General features: G+C 40.7%; 1 protein-coding gene and 1 non-coding gene across 3 annotated transcripts in view; one reads left to right on the top strand and one right to left on the bottom strand.

The window, feature by feature from the left end:
* The window catches only part of MGA (MGA, MAX dimerization protein), a 149,099-nt gene extending 136,801 nt beyond the window's left edge, over positions 1-12,298 (bottom strand). The window contains exon 1 of one of the 2 annotated variants that reach the window (XM_027553604.1): positions 12,195-12,298. The gene's annotated coding sequence lies outside the window, so the exon portion shown is untranslated. Of the gene's footprint in view, positions 1-11,902; positions 11,984-12,194 lie in introns of those variants that run through there. The other variant, XM_027553603.1, reaches the window with a different exon arrangement.
* Positions 8,076-8,182, top strand: LOC113900579. Its single transcript, XR_003513209.1, has one exon. It is a non-coding gene; the product is annotated as a U6 spliceosomal RNA (small nuclear RNA).
* Positions 12,299-17,771: the final 5,473 nt, after the last annotated feature.

Raw genomic sequence — 17,771 nt, 5'->3', positions numbered from 1 at the left:
AGGCAATGGGAAGTTGACAATGACCAACTGAGAGCAATCATCCAAGCTGATCTTCTTACAACTACACAAGAAGTTGCTGAAGAACTCAACATTGACCATTCTACAGTCATTCGGCATTTGAAACAAATGGGAAAGGTGAAAAAGCTCAATAAGCAGGTGCCTCATGAGCTGACCACAAATCAAAAAATTCGTTGTTTTGACATGTCACCTTTCATTCCACCTAACAACAACAAATCATTTCTTGATAGACTGTGACATGAAACAAATGAAAAGTGGATTTTATACATTGGGCGATCACCAGCTCAGTTGTTAAGACTGAGAAGGAGCTCCAAAGCACTTCCCAAAGCCAAACTTGCACCAAAACAAGGTCATGGTCACTGTTCGGTGGTCGGCAGCCGGTCTGATCCACTACAGCTTTCTGAATCCCAGCAAAACCATTAAATCTGAATAGTATGCTCAGCAAATTGATGAGATGCACTGAAAACTGCAATACCTGCAGCCAGCACTGGTCAACAGAACGGGCCCAATTCTTCTCCATGACAACGTACGACCATACATGGCACGACCAATGCTTCAAAAGTTGAATGAACTGGGCTACCAAGTTTTGCCTCCTCTGCCACATTCACCTGCCCTCTCACCAATCAACTACACTTCTTCAAGCATCTATACAGCCCTTTGCAGGGAAAATGCTTCTACATCCAGCAGGAGGGAGAAAATGTTTTCCAAGAGATTATCAAATCCCGAAGCATGGATTTTTACGCTACAGGAATAAATGAACTTATTTCTCGTTGGCAAAAATGTGTTGATTGTAATGGTTCCTATTTTGATTAATAAAGATGTGTTTGAACCTAGTTATAATGATTTAAAATTCACGGTCCAAAACCTCAATTACTTTTGTACCAACCTAATATTTTGTATGATTTCACGTATGTGTGGTATTTGCAGTAGTCAAATTCAGAGACAGAAAGCAGAATGGTGTGCTGGGGACTAGGGTGAGAGGAAAACGGTAAATTAAATAGTATTTTATAGGTACAGAGTTTCAGCCTGGAGAAATGAAACCCCAGAGATGGATGGTGATGATGACTGCACAACAACGTGAACATACTTAGTGCCAAAGAACTGGATACTTACACTAGTTAAAACAGTGTATTTATATTCTATTACAATTTTTTAATATAGTCAAATAAATACAATGATGGAGGTCTGAACAGCAGAACTCTAACTTCCCTGAGACTCTGACTTCTAAGATGAGTTCTGAACAAGATTGTCCTCCTAGGAAAAAAAAATGGGGGGAAGGAACACTGAATAGAGGTAGAGGTATAGCAAGCACGGTAGTCTATAACAGCAACTGGAAAACTACAACCCCAGAGGCCATGTTCTGCCATCTTTTTTTATATAGCCCACAGACTAAGAATGGTTTTTACATTCTTTAATGGTTGAAAAAAAATTAATCAAATTTTAATGACATGAAAAATTTTAATGTTCATAATTAAAGTTTCCCTGGAACAGAGCCATGATCGTTCACTTACGTATTGTCAATAGCTGCCTTCATGCTACCACAGCACAAGTGAGTAGTTATTGACAAAAAAGACCCCAAAAACTTAAAATATTATCTGGCCTTTTACAGAAAAAGTCTCCCAACCCCTGGTCTAGAGGCCTGAAAGTAATACCTAGTATGAATTTAACTCTCAGATGTGTCTGAGAGAGACAGACAGTAAATGAGATAACCTACAAGGTGGGTGTGCTTAGTCACTCAGGCATGTCGGACTCTCTACAACCCCATGGACTGCAGTCTGCCAGTCTCCTCTGTTCATGAGGCTTCTTCAGGCAAGAATACTGCAGTGGGTTGCCATGCCCTTCTCCAGGGGATCCTCCCAACCCAGGGATCTAACCCAGGTCTCCCACACTGCAGGTGGCTCAGTCGGATTCTTTACCAACTGAGCCACCAGGGAAGCCCAAAGCTATAAATAAGGTAAAGGGCTGTATCTGCTAGGCTAAAGAATCTGAACTGGTCTCCACTTGATTCCATTTATTATGAGAAGCTACTGAAGAACTGCACTGAGAGTAATCTGCCTAGATTCACCTTATGTAAAGGCAGTTATTTATTCATGTCTAAAGGTAGCTGAAGTATTTTATTTACTAAAAAACAAAACTTGCCACTTAAAAAAAAAAAAAAGACTAGAAGCACACCAGTACGGTTAACAGTGAGTGGTAGGCTGTCTCACTCTTTGCAACTCCATGGACTGTAGCCCACCAGGCTCCTCTGTCCGTGGGGTTTTTCCAGGCAAGGATACTGGAGTTGGTTGCCATTTCCTTCTCCAGGGGATCTTTCTGGACCAGCGATCAAACCTGTGCCTCCTGCATTGGTACGCAGATTCTTTAACAGTGGTAGGTAGCATATTTGAAATTTTTATTTCCTTTTTTGTGCTTATCTATGTTTTTCATATCTTCTCAAATGAGAAGAAAACTGCTTTTATAATTCAAATCCAAAAATAAGTACTTTTAAACTCATATTCGTACACACACAACATTTGTTCCTCTAGGTTCTATACACTTCTCCCCTCCCCCTCAGCTGCTCCCACCCCTTCAGCCTTAGGCAGAAGGAGAAAATGTGTCTAAGGAAACCTATCCATATAGCAAAACTATAAAAGGACGCCTATGTCACACTTACAAAGGTTAAATAACATTCTACCTTTTCAAATTACCTATTTGCTTTAGAGGCATGCAAGAATAAAATGTTGGAAAGCAATGCATTGGCAGAGCACTCTTCCCATATAGAGCTTTCATTACATCAAAGAGTCAAATCAATAATATCTTTTTGAAACTAAAAATGTTAAAAGACAGGAAAAAATGCAGAGCTTGCAAGTCAGGTCAAAATGTTGAAACTGATGCAAGATAAGACCATGTATCTCTGCAAATATAATTATGGGCTTAAGAAATGCAAGGTCTTTGATTTATACACAGTACTTTGCACTTACTGATACACTGCTTGTTAAGATTAAACTCCTTTTTAATGTTATGTTTCAATTCCTTGACTAAATTGTCAGGGATTTGTGTGCAAGGAACCAGAACTTTTCTTTTGTGCATCCCCCACAGCACCCCATACAGTGCCCATATATGGTGGTGCTTAATACATGCTTACAACTGAATGACAGAATAATTAACCCTACTTGAGCTCACAGACTGAAACATGCACACCTACAATTCACACCATTAAGTCTGTCTCTATGCAATAGTTTAAAGACATTCCTGGGGTGGGTACTGCTGATTCTACTGGATTTATTACACTGGGTTTCTCCTCTAGCAAACAGCTCAAAGTACACATGTAATGCTAAAACAGAATTCCTGACTACTGAGAAGGTGGGTGTGAAAGTGGGCAAATGAAAGAAGATATCTATTATAATACCTTGCCTTCAAAGAATAAGCATTATTCAACTCTAGAGATTAAACCACTCTAAAAATGTCTCTGAACTAAGGCTCCTAATTGACAGTATTAAACTTTGTACTGGCTAAATTCCATCACAATAAATATCATTAAAACCAAAACTCACCATTAAAAAAATCCTAAAAATCTCAGCTAATGATCCATATGTTCATGTACTGTAAGACAAAGTTTTAGTTGTTTACTCTCTTTTGCCAAAACAAAACTTCTAAACTTCTTCCAAGCATTAGCTTGAGCATCTACTACATGCCACACACTGGGGAAACAAACGAATTTAAAAAGTCAATCAAGGGTCAGGATGGGGAGCACATGTACACCCATGGCTGATTCATGTGAATGTATGGCAAAAACCACCACAATATTATACTTAGTCTCCAATTAAAATTTAAAAAATTTTTTTCAATAAAAATAAACACTATTTACCCACCAAAAAAAAAAAAAAAAGCCAGTCAGTATCAACTGACTTTATATTCTGCTATAAATTAAAGTACCAACAACAGAGCTGAGGAAGTACTGTGCACTGAGGAGCAAACTTTTATCTGTGGAAATTTGGGGAAATTACAAAGCAAATGTAAGCTACACATAGAAGACTGAGCAAGAGTTTGAGGCAAAGAGCAGGCAGAGAAGTATTAAGAGTATACCAGGCAAATAGAGGGTTATACACAAGCAGAACATGTTGGACATGACGGGAATGATAAAGAGGAGAGAGGACAGAAAGGTAGGGCAGAGTTCAACAGTGATAGGTCTGGCATGCTAAAGTATGAAATTTGGAGTTTATGGCCCCAGGTAATGGAGAGAAAATAGAAATTTTAAGTAGGGCAAAGACAAAAACCCGAAGAATCAATTTATATATCAGGAAGAGCCTAAGTTACATTACAATCATCTCAAAAGCTTTGTTTAATATTGTACCATACAGACACAGTAAATACTGTGCTTATGCGGATGCAAAACAATCTGCTGCTAAGTCCCTTCAGTCGTGTCCGACTCTGTGCGACCCCATAGATGGCAGCCACCAGGCTCCTCCGTCCATGGGATTTTCCAGGCAAGAGTACTGGAGTGGGGTGCCATTGCCTTCTCCGACAAAACAATCTAAGGGTTACTTATTTCTCTGTCTATGCTTTCAGTTTAGCTTCAGGGCTCGGTCACTGGCCCTCTTCTCTACTTCCCTGGCTGACCTCACCAGACCCAGATTTTTAAACACCATCTACGTATTGATGACATCCTAAATGTACATTCACAGCCATGACTTTGACTTTGGGCTCCAGACTAAACAATCAATTACCTATTCCTGGATAGACAGCATGTGTGTTAGTCACTCACAACTCTTTGCGACCCCATGGACTGTAGCCCACCAGGCTCCTGTCCATAGGATTCGCCAGGCAAGAATATTGGAGTGGGTAACCATTCCCTTCTCCCAAGGGATCTTCTCAGCCCAGGGATCAAACCCAGGTCTCCCGCATTGCAGGCAGATTCTTTACAGTTGAACCACCAGGAAGGATTTCCAGTGAACATCTCAAATTCAACATATCCAACTAAATTGTTCAGTTTAAACCCCAAACTAATTAACTCCTTCCAGTTTTCCATCTCTGTATGTGATACTAGTTGCTTTAGCTAACCTTGGATCCATCTCTGATCCCTCTCTCTCACATCTCACAACTAATCTATCAGCAAATTCTATCAATTCCACCTTCCAAACAGACTCTGAATCTGACCTCCCCTCACACTGCTTCCATCACTGCCTCCCTGATCCAAAGCCACCATACTTCATCATACCATTCCAGTGACTTCCTGAATGGTCTCCTGCTGCCCCTCTTGCCTCTACAGTAGTCAAAACAATCTTGTAAAAACATAAATTAGATAGTACCATTTGTCTTCATAAAACTTGTCCAATGGATCCCACCACACTTAGAATAAAATCCAAAGCCCTTCTGGTTTATAAGGCTCTATATCATCTGAGACCCACCAACTTCTCAATATCATTTCCTACTACCAAACTTCCACCACCACTGCCACCAATTAATACTGCAGCAATCTCCAAACTCTAGCACACCTGCCTTCTTACACTTCCTGGAAAATCTCAAACTGATTCTTGCCCCACCACTGCCACCAATTAATACTGCAGCAATCTCCAAACTCTAGCACACCAGCCTTCTTACACTTCCTGGAAAATCTCAAACTGATTCTTGCCCCGGAATCTTTGCACTAGTAGTCCCTCCCACTGCTTGAAAAGTTCCACATGCTAGCATGGCTCATTCCTTATCATTCAGGTTTCTTTACCTTTAAATGCTACCTCAGAGAATCCTTACCGCATGACCTACCTAAAAGAAACACCAAGCCTAGCACCACCATGCTCTATTCTTTTGTACTATTTTCTTCACAGCACTTTGACAATATCTGAAATCATATTATGTATTAATTTGTTGTCTATCTACTAAAACATAAATTCCCATTATAAATAAGATTGTTGGGATTTCCCTGGTGGCCCAGTTTCCACTGCAAGAGGCACACGTTCAGTGCCTCGTCTCCCTGGTCAGGGAACTATTCTGGTCAGGGATCCTATCCCAAATTCCATGTGGCATGGCCAAATAAAATCTTAAAAAAAAAATTAAGACACTGTCTTCTTCACTGCTCAATCCCTAGACCTATATAATACCTGGCATACAGTATGGTTCATTAATATTTGCTGTTGAATGAATTTACCTAATTGGCCTAATCTATCTTATTTATATTTTCACCCTGTTATGCATAATTCAGTTACCAGGCTGTTCTTCCTAAAACAGTTTAAGGACTGTTAAAACAAGCTATACTATACTAATGCCTTTAATTCCTTTCTATAATTAGTCCTTCCAGCAACTTGGCCCGTTATTTTTTCTCTGACTCTAATTTCTATTATCAGCTGTCTGTATTATCAGCTTATCAATGTACAGCCTACTACAAATGCTATTGCTAAAGATGGACAGACATGTCCAGAATATTATTACAAATACTTTTTGTTATAACAAAAACAAGGAACACAGATTATTTTCTAAAAACAGAAACTACAAAAAAGAAAACATTTAAAAACCAAATTCACAGGCAGGTGATCAAGGTCAACATTGTGACAAGTCATGTTGACTCTAACCCCAATCTAATCATGGAAAAAACATCAAATCCCAATTGAGGAACATCTGACCAGTACTCTTCAAAACTGTCAAGGTCATCAAAACAAGAAAAGTCAAGAAACTAGCACAGTCAAGAGGATCCTAAGAGGACATGATTAAAAGGTATCGTGGTTGTATAATGGAAGGTTCTGAGAGGCAAGAATTTCATATGAACTCTCTGCAGATGACTTGGAAGAACAAGCAGCCAGCTTTGTTTGGAACAAAGCTATGGCCATCTGGGTCACACATGCCTTAGGTTCATTTTCACTTTTTCCCTACATCACTTCTCTTTTCCCCTTCACACCTTCTTCCCTGTAATTTCACCCATCAAAAAAGCATTGTATGTGCGTGTGTGTGTGTGTGTGTGTGTGTATGTGTTCAGTCACTTAATCATGCCTGACTCTCTGTGACCATATAGCCTGCTAGGCTCCTGTCTATGTGATTTTCCCAGCAAGAATATTAGAGTGGATTGCCATTTTCTACTCCAGGGGATCCTCCCAACCCAGGAATCGATCCCAAGTCGCCAGCATCTCCTACACTACAGGTCAATTCTTTACCTCTGAGCTACCCAGGGAAGCCAACGAACCATTAATAAATTTTTTAAAAAGTTATTTATGATATCCTAGATGAAATTCTGGAATAGAAATAAAGACAGTAGATAAAAACTTTAAAAAAAAATCTGATTAAACTATGCAGTTCTATAATTGTGTATCTTGGTTCATTAATTATAATATATACACCACACAAACATAAGACATTAACAATAGGGAAAACTGGGCATTTGGAATTTAGAAACTCTCTATACTGTCTTTGCAGAGAAGGCAATGGCACCCCACTCCGGTACTCGTGCCTGGAAAATCCTATGGATAGAGGAGCCTGGAAGGCTGCAGTCCTGGGGTCACTGACGGTCGGACACGGCTGAGCAACTTCACTTTCACTTTTCACTTTCATGCATTGGAGAAGGAAATGGCAACCCACTCCAGTGTTCTTGCCTGGAGAATCCCAGGGACAGGGGAGCCTGGTGGGCTGCCGTCTAGGGGGTCACACAGAGTCGGACACGACTGAAGTGACTTAGCAGCAGCAGCAGCATACTGTCTTTGAAATTTTTCTATATATCTACCACTGTTCCAAAAAATAAAAAGTTTTTTTTAAGTTAAATTCATCCAAAAATCCTATCATTCAAATAAAATCACCATTAGTTTATGTTTTATATAAACCATCTTAGATTTCTATGTAAATGAACACATAGAGGTATATTCCTACAAAAATGTGATCACACTACAAATAACTTTAAAACTGGCTTTTTACACTTTAACAATATATATAATGTGCTTTGATGTGCTTTCTAAGTCATTACTAGAAATCTCTATCATGCCTACTAGTTACAAGACATTACCCTCTATGAGGGCATCTTATTTACGTAGCCAAACACCCATTATTTAAAATTTACATTTTTCTTGGGGTTTTTTTTGCTACTGTTTAAGACAACTATTGTGCTCACTTCAGCAGCACATATACTAAAACTGGAAAGATGCAGAGAAGATTAGCATAGCCCCTACACAAGGATGACATGCAAATTTATGAAGCGTTCTATATTTTTATGCATGGCAGAAACCAACACAATATTTTAAGCAATTATCCTTCAATTAAAAATAAAATTAATTTAAAAAAAAGACAACTCTTAAACGAATATCTTTGCAAACTTACCAGTTAGGGCCTTAATAAAGAAGAGGAGCAGCTGAGTGATAGGTTATTAATGCTTCAATGTGTGCTTAGTCGCTCAGTTGTAACCAACTCTTTGCAACTGGCAACCCCATGGAGTATAGCCACCAGGTTCCTCTGTCCACGGCAAGAATGCTGGAGTGGGTTGCTATTTCCTCCTCCAAGGGCTCTTCCCAATCCAGGGATCGAACCCAACTCTCCTGTGTCTCCTCCACTGCAGGTAGATTCTTTACCACTGAGTCACCTGGGATGCCCATGCTTTCATTAAGTATGGCCAAAATATTCTCCAGAAAGGATGTTCAAAAGTAAATATCCATGAACAACAGTGTATGAGTGTGCCAATTTCCCCACTCCTATGCCAATACTAGATACTACTGTTTTATCACATATATGCCAATCTGCTGCAGGGGGAGTTGTTTTGTGTTGTTTATAAGCAGAAAATACTGTATTTTTATCTTTATTGGTTATTTTTCTCTATGCATGCCATCTATCTAGTTAGGTCTTTTTTTGACAATCTGTTAGATACTAAAGTAACCTTCTGAGTCCAACCTACTGCAAAAATTTTTTTCCCCACATTTTGCCTGGATTTAGTCATCACTGGTTCCCCTACACCTGGAAAACTGCCTGGCACATCAAACACACTCAATAAATATGTCAAATGAATACTAAATGAGTAAAGTTGTCTTTTAACTTGCTGGTATTGTTGCCAACTAGAGGCTGTTTTACATAATAATTCTATCAATAAGAATTCTATCAATCGTAATTGCCTTTGCAATCATGCTTAGAACAGCTCATCCTATGAGAACATTAGAAAACTGCTTACCCGTTTTTTTAAACCAGTAATTTTTCTTTAAATATTAAGATTTTATTTACAAAGCTTCTTTGTTGCACAGAAAGTAAAAAAGGCTGTTACAATCTCCAGCAGCCACAGACAGCTAACTCACCAATCACAGCTATCCACGCTACAGCAAGTCTTACACAAAAACCTAACAACTCTTACAAATTTGTTGGGGTGAAGTGCCCAAGGTTGGTGGTGGATTTCCAAGAGGGACTAAATGGAATAAGGTGGAATGTTACACGAACTATTCTTTGGCTATTTGGGTGACAGGGTAGGTGGGCGTCCTGGGGTTTGTATCACAGCTACCTTTAAAAAAAAAAAAACAGCTAAAAATTCATGTCAGCAGTCCAACCAATACTGAACAGTTCTTTTCCTTCAAGTTATTTGGGGTCTCATTAATCATCTTCTTCATCATCTGTTTCTCTCTTCCTTAAAGCAGGAATTTTGACTTCATATTTTATATTTAATTCCCCCAGATTTTGGATGGCAGATGGTTAAAGGGCATCACCGACTCAAGGGACATGAGTTTGAGTAAGCTGTGGGAGTTGGTGATGGACAGGGAAGCCAGACATGCTGCAGTCCATGGGGTCGCAAAGAGTCAGGCACAACTGAGCAACTGAACTAACTCCCAGATTTTATTTACATTTTAAGGTAGGATTCCTTTTTTTTCCAAATGGTTAGCCAATTGTTTCAACATAATTTCAAAATTCTTTCTCAACATGAAATGTCACCTGTATAACACTAGCCTTATCTATTTTTAGATTATTTTGACCCAGTGCTGTCTATGCCAGTTACCACTTATTGTTTTGATTACCATGGCTTTATTTGTATATTCACTAGTACAAGTCCCCACTTAATTTTCTTCTTTCAAAAATTTTTTAACTTATAAGCTCATTCTTCCAAATGAAATTTAGACTCATTTTGTCAAGTTTTTGAAAAGAATTCTGGTTGGAATTGTAAATTATCAGCCATACGACCTTGTGCCAGTTACTTAATCGCTCTGTTGCTATTTCCCTCGTTGGTTAAATGGAGATAGTAGTTACTTAACTCACAGGTTTGTTATGAGAACTAAGTGAATTAAGACATATAAAGTACTAAGCTAGGAAGATGTTAACTACTAGTGTAATTGTTCAAAAGTGATAACTATTACCATGATTGTTCAATAAATGTTTTCCAGATTGTGCGCCCACAAAATTCAAAAGGCTCTTCAAGATACACCAAATGTACCATAAAGCACAGGTAGTGATATGAAAAACACGTAACTTATGCCTGCTTCATTTCACTAAAACCTTGACCCTTGGTAAAACGCAGAACTGACGCAAGGAGCCAAGAACTATGAAAAACACCGAAGGTTGGTGGTAGGAAGCCTCAAAATTTTTATAAAGACCGGCCCACCAAGTGGAGAAGATCACTTCTTTCCAGTCAGAGTTTTGGGGCACTAGCACATGCCCTCTAACTCCTTTCGTTTCCCTATCTCCACAGTTATGACAATACTACTTCCCTCTTGATTTCTTTCCAAGAAAACACAGAGGGACTAGACGTCTAAGACAAAATACTTTTCAAATGAGATAGTGGCCAGGTACAGAGTATATATGCTACGGCTAACTACAGACAGACGTGTCCAGAATATTATAACAAGCTACCTCCACCAAGTTTCCCACATCACTTTAAGGATGGAGGGAGGGGGCCTATTGTGGGTTTTCTCCTATGGGGAGACCGGCTTATCTCACAATGATTGTTTTTAATTGTTTTGCTATCAGCATGACATTGGGATGAGGTAGAGGTCATATACCTTCTAAAGGCTTTTAAAAATAATAATAATAATAACCTCCTATACAGAGCTGTACGATGAGTAAACAGAGGCCAGGACTGGCAACGTAAAAGCGTGCTGAGCCCAGTTCGATTCTGTGGGCTGCAGCCTGCCAAGCTCCTCTGTCCATGGAATTTTTCAGACAAGAATACTGGAGTGGGTTGCCATTTCCTCCTCTATGGGATCTTCCGGACCAAGGGATCGAACCCGCGTCTCCTGCGTCCCCTGCATTGTCAGGCTGATTCTTCACCGCTGAGCCACCAGGGAAGCCCCAGGACTGGAACATGACTTGCTAATTGCAAAAGCAGCCAAAGGCCTACACCCTAGGTGTCCTCATTCCCAGAACCCTGTTCGGTCTACCACACCACACAGCTTCTCACCGACGCTTGCCACGCTTCGAGGTGGGAGGAGTAAAAACAGCCAGTCAGGCCATAGGAAAAGCGCTGGAAAACCTAGGAACGGCGCAGTCGAGAGCACATGACTGGCCGCTCTTCTCCCCTTCCACCCTCCCCCGTCCCCGCGCCAGCAGCACGCGCTGCCAACCTCGTCATGTGACCTTCACGCGGCCCCAGCGCTCCCCCTACTAGGCGACTCTTTCCAGCAGCCATTTTGCCTAGAACTTGTCGTCCGTGCTCACAGCGGAGCAGGACGCCACGAAAACCCGCGGCCAGACTTTACAGGCTGCACACGCGCTTCGAAAGAGTGGTGGGACCGGCAGGGGAGAGCCGAACCTCAGTGAACACGTCGCACCCCGGGGCGCCGGGGAGAGCTGTGGGTGCGCCTCCGAGTGCGATTGGCTGTGGCGTCCACGTGACGCCATTGCCCCCCACCTTTTTCTTGTCCCCCCGCCCCAGAAAAACAGACAGACTCTTAACACCTCGCGCCAAGTAAGCGCCGCTGGGCGCGTGGGGACAGACGGGGCGCGTGGCAACCAGGGCGCCTGCGCGTACCTGCCAGGGCCGACCGCAGCGGGCCCACGAGCCGCTCCGCACACGGGTCCGGGAATCCTCGCGCTGCTGGAACACCCGGCTAATCATTGGCGGCCAGGTTTGATCACGTGATCAGCTCGGGCCCGCCCCTAACCGCTAATCACCTGGCACCGTTCTCGAAGCGGCGCCGAAAGTCGTTCGCACGCGGAAAGGGAGGGTAGTTAGAAGACCTCCTTTTCAGCCGTCATGAGATTATATTCCTAAAGTGGAAACGAGAAAGCAGGGACTCAAAACTAAGTAAGGTCACACCTACCGCTTTAACTTCGCGTGCCCCTCCAGGAGCCGGGAACCATCGCCCTTGGGCGCTCCCCGATGCACGCCGGGATATGTCTGGCGCCCCTCGGTGTGCTGCAGAGCATGCCGGGAAAGGCACCTCTCCCGATTTCCTGGCTCTCACCTCCCTGGTTTTCCTTTCTTGTCCCGTAGAAAACCCTGTCCTACGGCGGGGATGCAGGCAGTTTGGGTAATTATGGGAGCGAGACTGGGTGTAACAGGCACTTTCAGTCTCCCTTCCCCCACTTGTTTGATGGCTGTGTGGTTTTAGGGAAACTGCTTAACTTTTCTTCCAGGGAGAATGCATTTGGTAAGTTCCTGCTGAGTGCCTTTTTGAATATTGAAAAGAAAAAAGTATTTGCCTACAAGCAAACTATCAGAAGTTCGTGGTAGTGGGAGGGGAAGAATGCTAATTTAGATACAACTTATTTTAAACCCCTCTAGCAAGTAGAAATAATGCTTCAGAATGTCTTTGGGGACTGAAGACCAGACCTTTCTTGATAAACGTTCTGCTATTGTTGGGGAAAGTGGAGGTGAGAGGAGCAGGAGGAATTTTAAAGGAGCCAGAGATGTAGCCCTACTACATTTTCTGTTTCAACCTAATCTAGCTATGATGTATTGAAGCCGAAAAAAACACCATCTACTAAGATGAGAAAAGGTGGTCTTGCATTTAAATGAGTTAATTTTGTACTATATTCACGAAACTGACCTCCAGAACAAATACAACAACAAAAAACTGATATTCTACTCCCAATTAAAACAATCCGTATCTGTTCTGCTCTAACTCCCTTCTTCAGCTTTGCTGATTTCAAAACTTTGTTTTTTCGGTTAACAAAGGAATGATTAAACTGGAGGAATTTGACTAGCACTGCTCAGACTCAAGAATGCAGATTTATAAGCTAGAAATTAAGAGTTAATTTATAATGCGGTTATCAAGCCAAAATATATTGTTTTCACACCCTTTTCTGGTTTCAAAGCACTTACTTGATAAGCCTAATTACTTATCAGAAGATTATGTTCTGACTAGGAAATCAAAAGAAAGGAAATTAGACAATCACATGTACTAAAACTATTAAATTAATTGCCTATCAATGTTAAACTTGATGTTAATCAAACAGTCCAGTATACTTTATTATATTTAATGTGAACAACAACCCTGAGAGAAAAGTAAGTGAAGTGAAGTCGCTCAGTCATGTCCGACTCTTTGCAACCCGGTGGACTATAGCCCACCAGGCTCCTCTGTCCATGTGATTCTCCAGGCAAGAATACTGGAGTGGGTTACCATTTTACCACCTTCTGAGACAGTCTTGAGTGGGAAACTAAAAAATGTGTTTCTGTGTTTTCTCCAGGCAGTTGTGACGCACAACTAGGTTGGGGTCATTGACTATAGTGGAAAGAGCCCTGGCCTTGAAATCAGACCCATTTGTGTGAACTTGCAATTCTCCACTTTCTGTACTTTGACCTTGAACAGATTTTTTTTTTAACATTTTAATCCTCACTTCCTTTAACTTCGATTTGGGGCCAATAAACTTAGCCTTTGGATTGTCATGATGATTCCAAAATAAAAATATTTTGAACACCTGTCACAGTCCTTGGTGAATAGGAGGCACTGTATAGCTGTGAATACAAGTTAGTGGTAAAGGTTGTGTTTTAACCAGCATCCTGTGTCCAATACCGCATATTCTTGAATTCTTTTTACTCCAGTATTCTGTTTCTCCCCTAGACAGTGCTAGAGGCACACCAACAGATTCTTACACTGCAGATCTTTTTTAGATTCCTTGGTGCCTGGTGCCCATCTGTTGGTACAAACTGTTACATTATCTCCCACCTTCATTTCAAGGGGCTTTTTTTCCTCTTAACCTGTCATTTAAGATGCTAAACTGTAGACATTATTGAAGTAAAATAATGATATTAATAATACAGAGATGGCTAGAGGGTATAGGGGGCACTTGTTCCTGCACTTGATGAAGGTTAAAAATTGCTTACATTTAAATACCTCAGAGTAAACACATCCGCAAAACTCATTCTTCCCTTCACTTATATAACACAATGTTTTAGACTCTCCTTTCCCGGTCTCCTTCCAGCAGTTCATTATCCTCTCCTGCTCTTATCCATTCCTAGCAAGGGACGGTTAGCAAGGGCAGAGCCTCCTGTAGACATCGGAAATTCAGTGTTCCAAAAATCAAACTCATTGTCTCTTTGCATCACACACCTGCTACTACTGCATTCCCTTAAAAGGGCAATAACACCACCATTTCAATAAGCCTCCCAGTCTAGGAAAGCTTCCTACCCTTAACTGGTCTTTTTCATCTATTTGTCACTTTCAATTAGTCACAAAGTTCTATGGCTTCAAACGTTGAAACTTTGTATTTTAAGGTAAATCCCTATTTTCAACTTCTCCCACTATTACAGCATTAGTTCAAACCTTATCTCTGTGAGACCCTACAAATACAAGTTATTTCATTATAATGATAATAGCATGTTAAAGTTGATTTTAGAATACAAAACTTGTCATCTATATTGTTCTACAATACACTAATAAAAGGTTTATAATGTCCTACACAGTGAATACTCTTAGTAAGGTTGAGTGAAATGATTTTTTAATGTATCTGTTTATTGAAGTTTGGGACAGATACTTTACTGAGTGCTGAAGAGTATTAATGGTGATCTTGGAAGTAGTTGTTCACAGTTATACTATCCTCAAATATTTCTGCTTCTCCCAACTTCCAGGAACATGATATAATTGCTTTTCCTTGCTCCTATAAAGTTAGGAATGACTACATGACTTGCTTTGGTAATGAAATATGCGTGAAAGTGACATGTATCACTTCTGGGAAGAAGCTTTAAAGGCCGGCATGCAATTCAGCCATTTTCTCTTTTCTTCTGCCACAGCTGCTAACAGTGTTCCAACTGGTGGTTACTCTGTCAGCCTTGGTCCCATAATATGGATGGCATAGAGCAGAGACACCTAATCAACTGGCAGTGAATATGTTCAGTTCAGTTCAGTCACTCAGTCGTGTCCGACTCTTTACGACCCCATGAATCGCAGCACGCCAGGCGTCCCTGTCCATCACCAACTCCTGGAGTTCACTCAGACTCACGCCCATCGAGTCAGTGATGCCATCCAGCCATCTCATCCTCTGTCGTCCCCTTCTCCTGCCCCTAATCCCTCCCAGCATCAGAGCAAAAGATAACTTAGGTAGATTTCAGACAGTAAGATTTGGGAACATTCAGTTCAGTTCAATCGCTCAGTCGTGTCCGACTCTTTGCGACCCCATGGACTGCAGCACACCAGGCTTCCCTGTCCATCACCAATTCCTGGAGCTTGCTCAAACTCATGTCTATCGAGTCAGTGATGCCATCCAGCCATCTCATCCTCTGTCGTCCCCTTCTCCTCCTACCTTCAATCCTTCCCAGCATCAGGGTCTTTTCCAATGAGTCAGTTCTTTGCATCAAGTGGCCATAGTATCGGAGTTTCAATTTCAGCATCAGTCCTTCCGATGAGTATTCAGGTCTGATTTCCTTTAGGATTGACTGATTTGATCTCCTTGCAGTCCAAGGGACTCTCAAGAGTCTTCTCCAACACCACAGTTCAAAAGCATCAATTCTTCAGCACTCAGCTTTCTTTATAGTCCAACTCTCACAGCCTTGACTAGACAGACCTTTGTTGATAAAGTAATTGTGAACATTAGTTATGGCTTATAACAGCCACACTGAATTATACAGAAATGGAGGAAATTATAAAATGGATAACAAAATCCATTTTTTAAAGGAAACAACCCAAGTGCTTGTGGACAGAGGAATGGATAAGCAAAATACAATATATACATACAATGGAATATTATTCAGCATTGAAAAAGGATGGAAAATCTGAAACATGCTACAGCATGGATGAATATTGAGGATATTATGCTACATGAAAAGAAGCCAGTCACACAAATACAAATACTTTTTTTGTACTTATATGAGGTATCTAGAGTACTTAAATTCACAGAGACAGAAAATAGAATGGCAGTTGCCAGGGGTTGGAGGGAAGGGAAGATGGAAAATTGCTGTTTAAAGGGTACAGTGTTTCAGTTTTGCAAGATAAAAAGAGTTCTGGAGCTTGCACATCAATGGGAATGTACTTAACACTACTGAAAGGCACACTTAAAAAATGGTTATGATTGTAAATGTTATATATATATATATATATATATATTTACTACAGTTTTTAAAAGATAACATATCTGTTAATTGAGTGAAAGAATGAAAGAATATGTAAGTTAAGACAAGCATTTCTGATATGTATTTATCAATTCAACTTCACTGAACTTGGCTACTTCTAATGGTTACTAGTATTGAGTATTTGTGTGTGTGTGAGAAAGAGAGAGAAAAACAGACACACTGCTGTCACATTCATCTTAACTTTTCTGAAATACAGATCTCATCATATAATGCCTCTATTTTAAAACTATTGAGAAAGTCCAACTTATCAAACATTTTTTTATGGTTGCCACTATTGTATCTTGTCCAAATTATCTTTGTCCACCTCAATTTATAAAGATTGTCTTCTGTGTTTTGGGGAAGAAGTTTACTAGATTTAGCTTTTAGTCTAATATCTAGCTCAAATTAATGCCAGTGTATGGTGTGAGGTAAGGGTTGAGTTTCACTTTTTTCCATAAGGATATTAAATTTATTCACCACTATTTGTTAAAGACTATTTTTCCTTCTTCAAATTACTTTGGCACCTATATTAGTTATCTATCACTGTTTAACAGGTTATTCCAAAGTTTAGCAACTTAGAAGCTGTTTTTTTCTTTGGCTGCTTGGCTTGTAGTATCTTAGTTCCCTGACCAGGGATCAAACCTATGCCCCTGCGGCACTGGAGGCTCAGAGTCCTGACACTGGACCACTAGGGAATTCCCTTTTTCAGTTTTTTTTTTTTTTTTCTTCTTCTTTTGGTCTGCAACAGCTTTAAACAGCAATATTCATTACCTCATAGTTTCTATAGTTAAGGAACTTGGGCATATTTTATACGGGTGCCCTGGAATAAGGTTTCTCATGAGGTTGCAGTGAATCTGTTGGCCAAGGCTTTGGTCTCATCCAAAGGCTTGATTTGCGGGGAGGGGAGTCCGCTTCCAAGCTCACTCATGTGGTTCTTGGCAGACCTTTGTCCCTTGACACATGGGCCTTTCCACAGGGCTGCTTTACAACAGGACTACTAGTTCTTTACCAACAGCGAACCATCCAAGAAAGAAAGAGTGCCCCCACAGTGTAAGTCATAGCATTTTTTAAGCATTTTTTAAGCCTTACCCCAGAAGTAACTTCCCTGGTGGCTCAGTTGATAAAGAATCTGCCTGCAGTACAGGAGAGCCAGGTTTGATCCCTGGGTCGGGAAGATCCCCTGGAGAAGGAAATGGTAAACCACTCCAGTATTCTTGCCTGGAAAATCCCAAGGACAGAGGAGCCTAGCAGGCTACAGTCCATGGGATCACAATAGTCAGACACAACTTAGGGACTAAACCACATCCTATCATTTCTATCAGTCCAAATACAAACAGAAGAGAGTACATAA

Source organism: Bos indicus x Bos taurus, chromosome 10 (assembly GCF_003369695.1).
Source record: "Bos indicus x Bos taurus breed Angus x Brahman F1 hybrid chromosome 10, Bos_hybrid_MaternalHap_v2.0, whole genome shotgun sequence".
In the NCBI taxonomy this organism is placed as follows: Eukaryota; Metazoa; Chordata; class Mammalia; order Artiodactyla; family Bovidae; genus Bos; species Bos indicus x Bos taurus.
The sequence above is the reverse complement of the archived record's forward strand: the minus strand, read 5'-3'. Positions and strand labels throughout refer to the sequence as shown.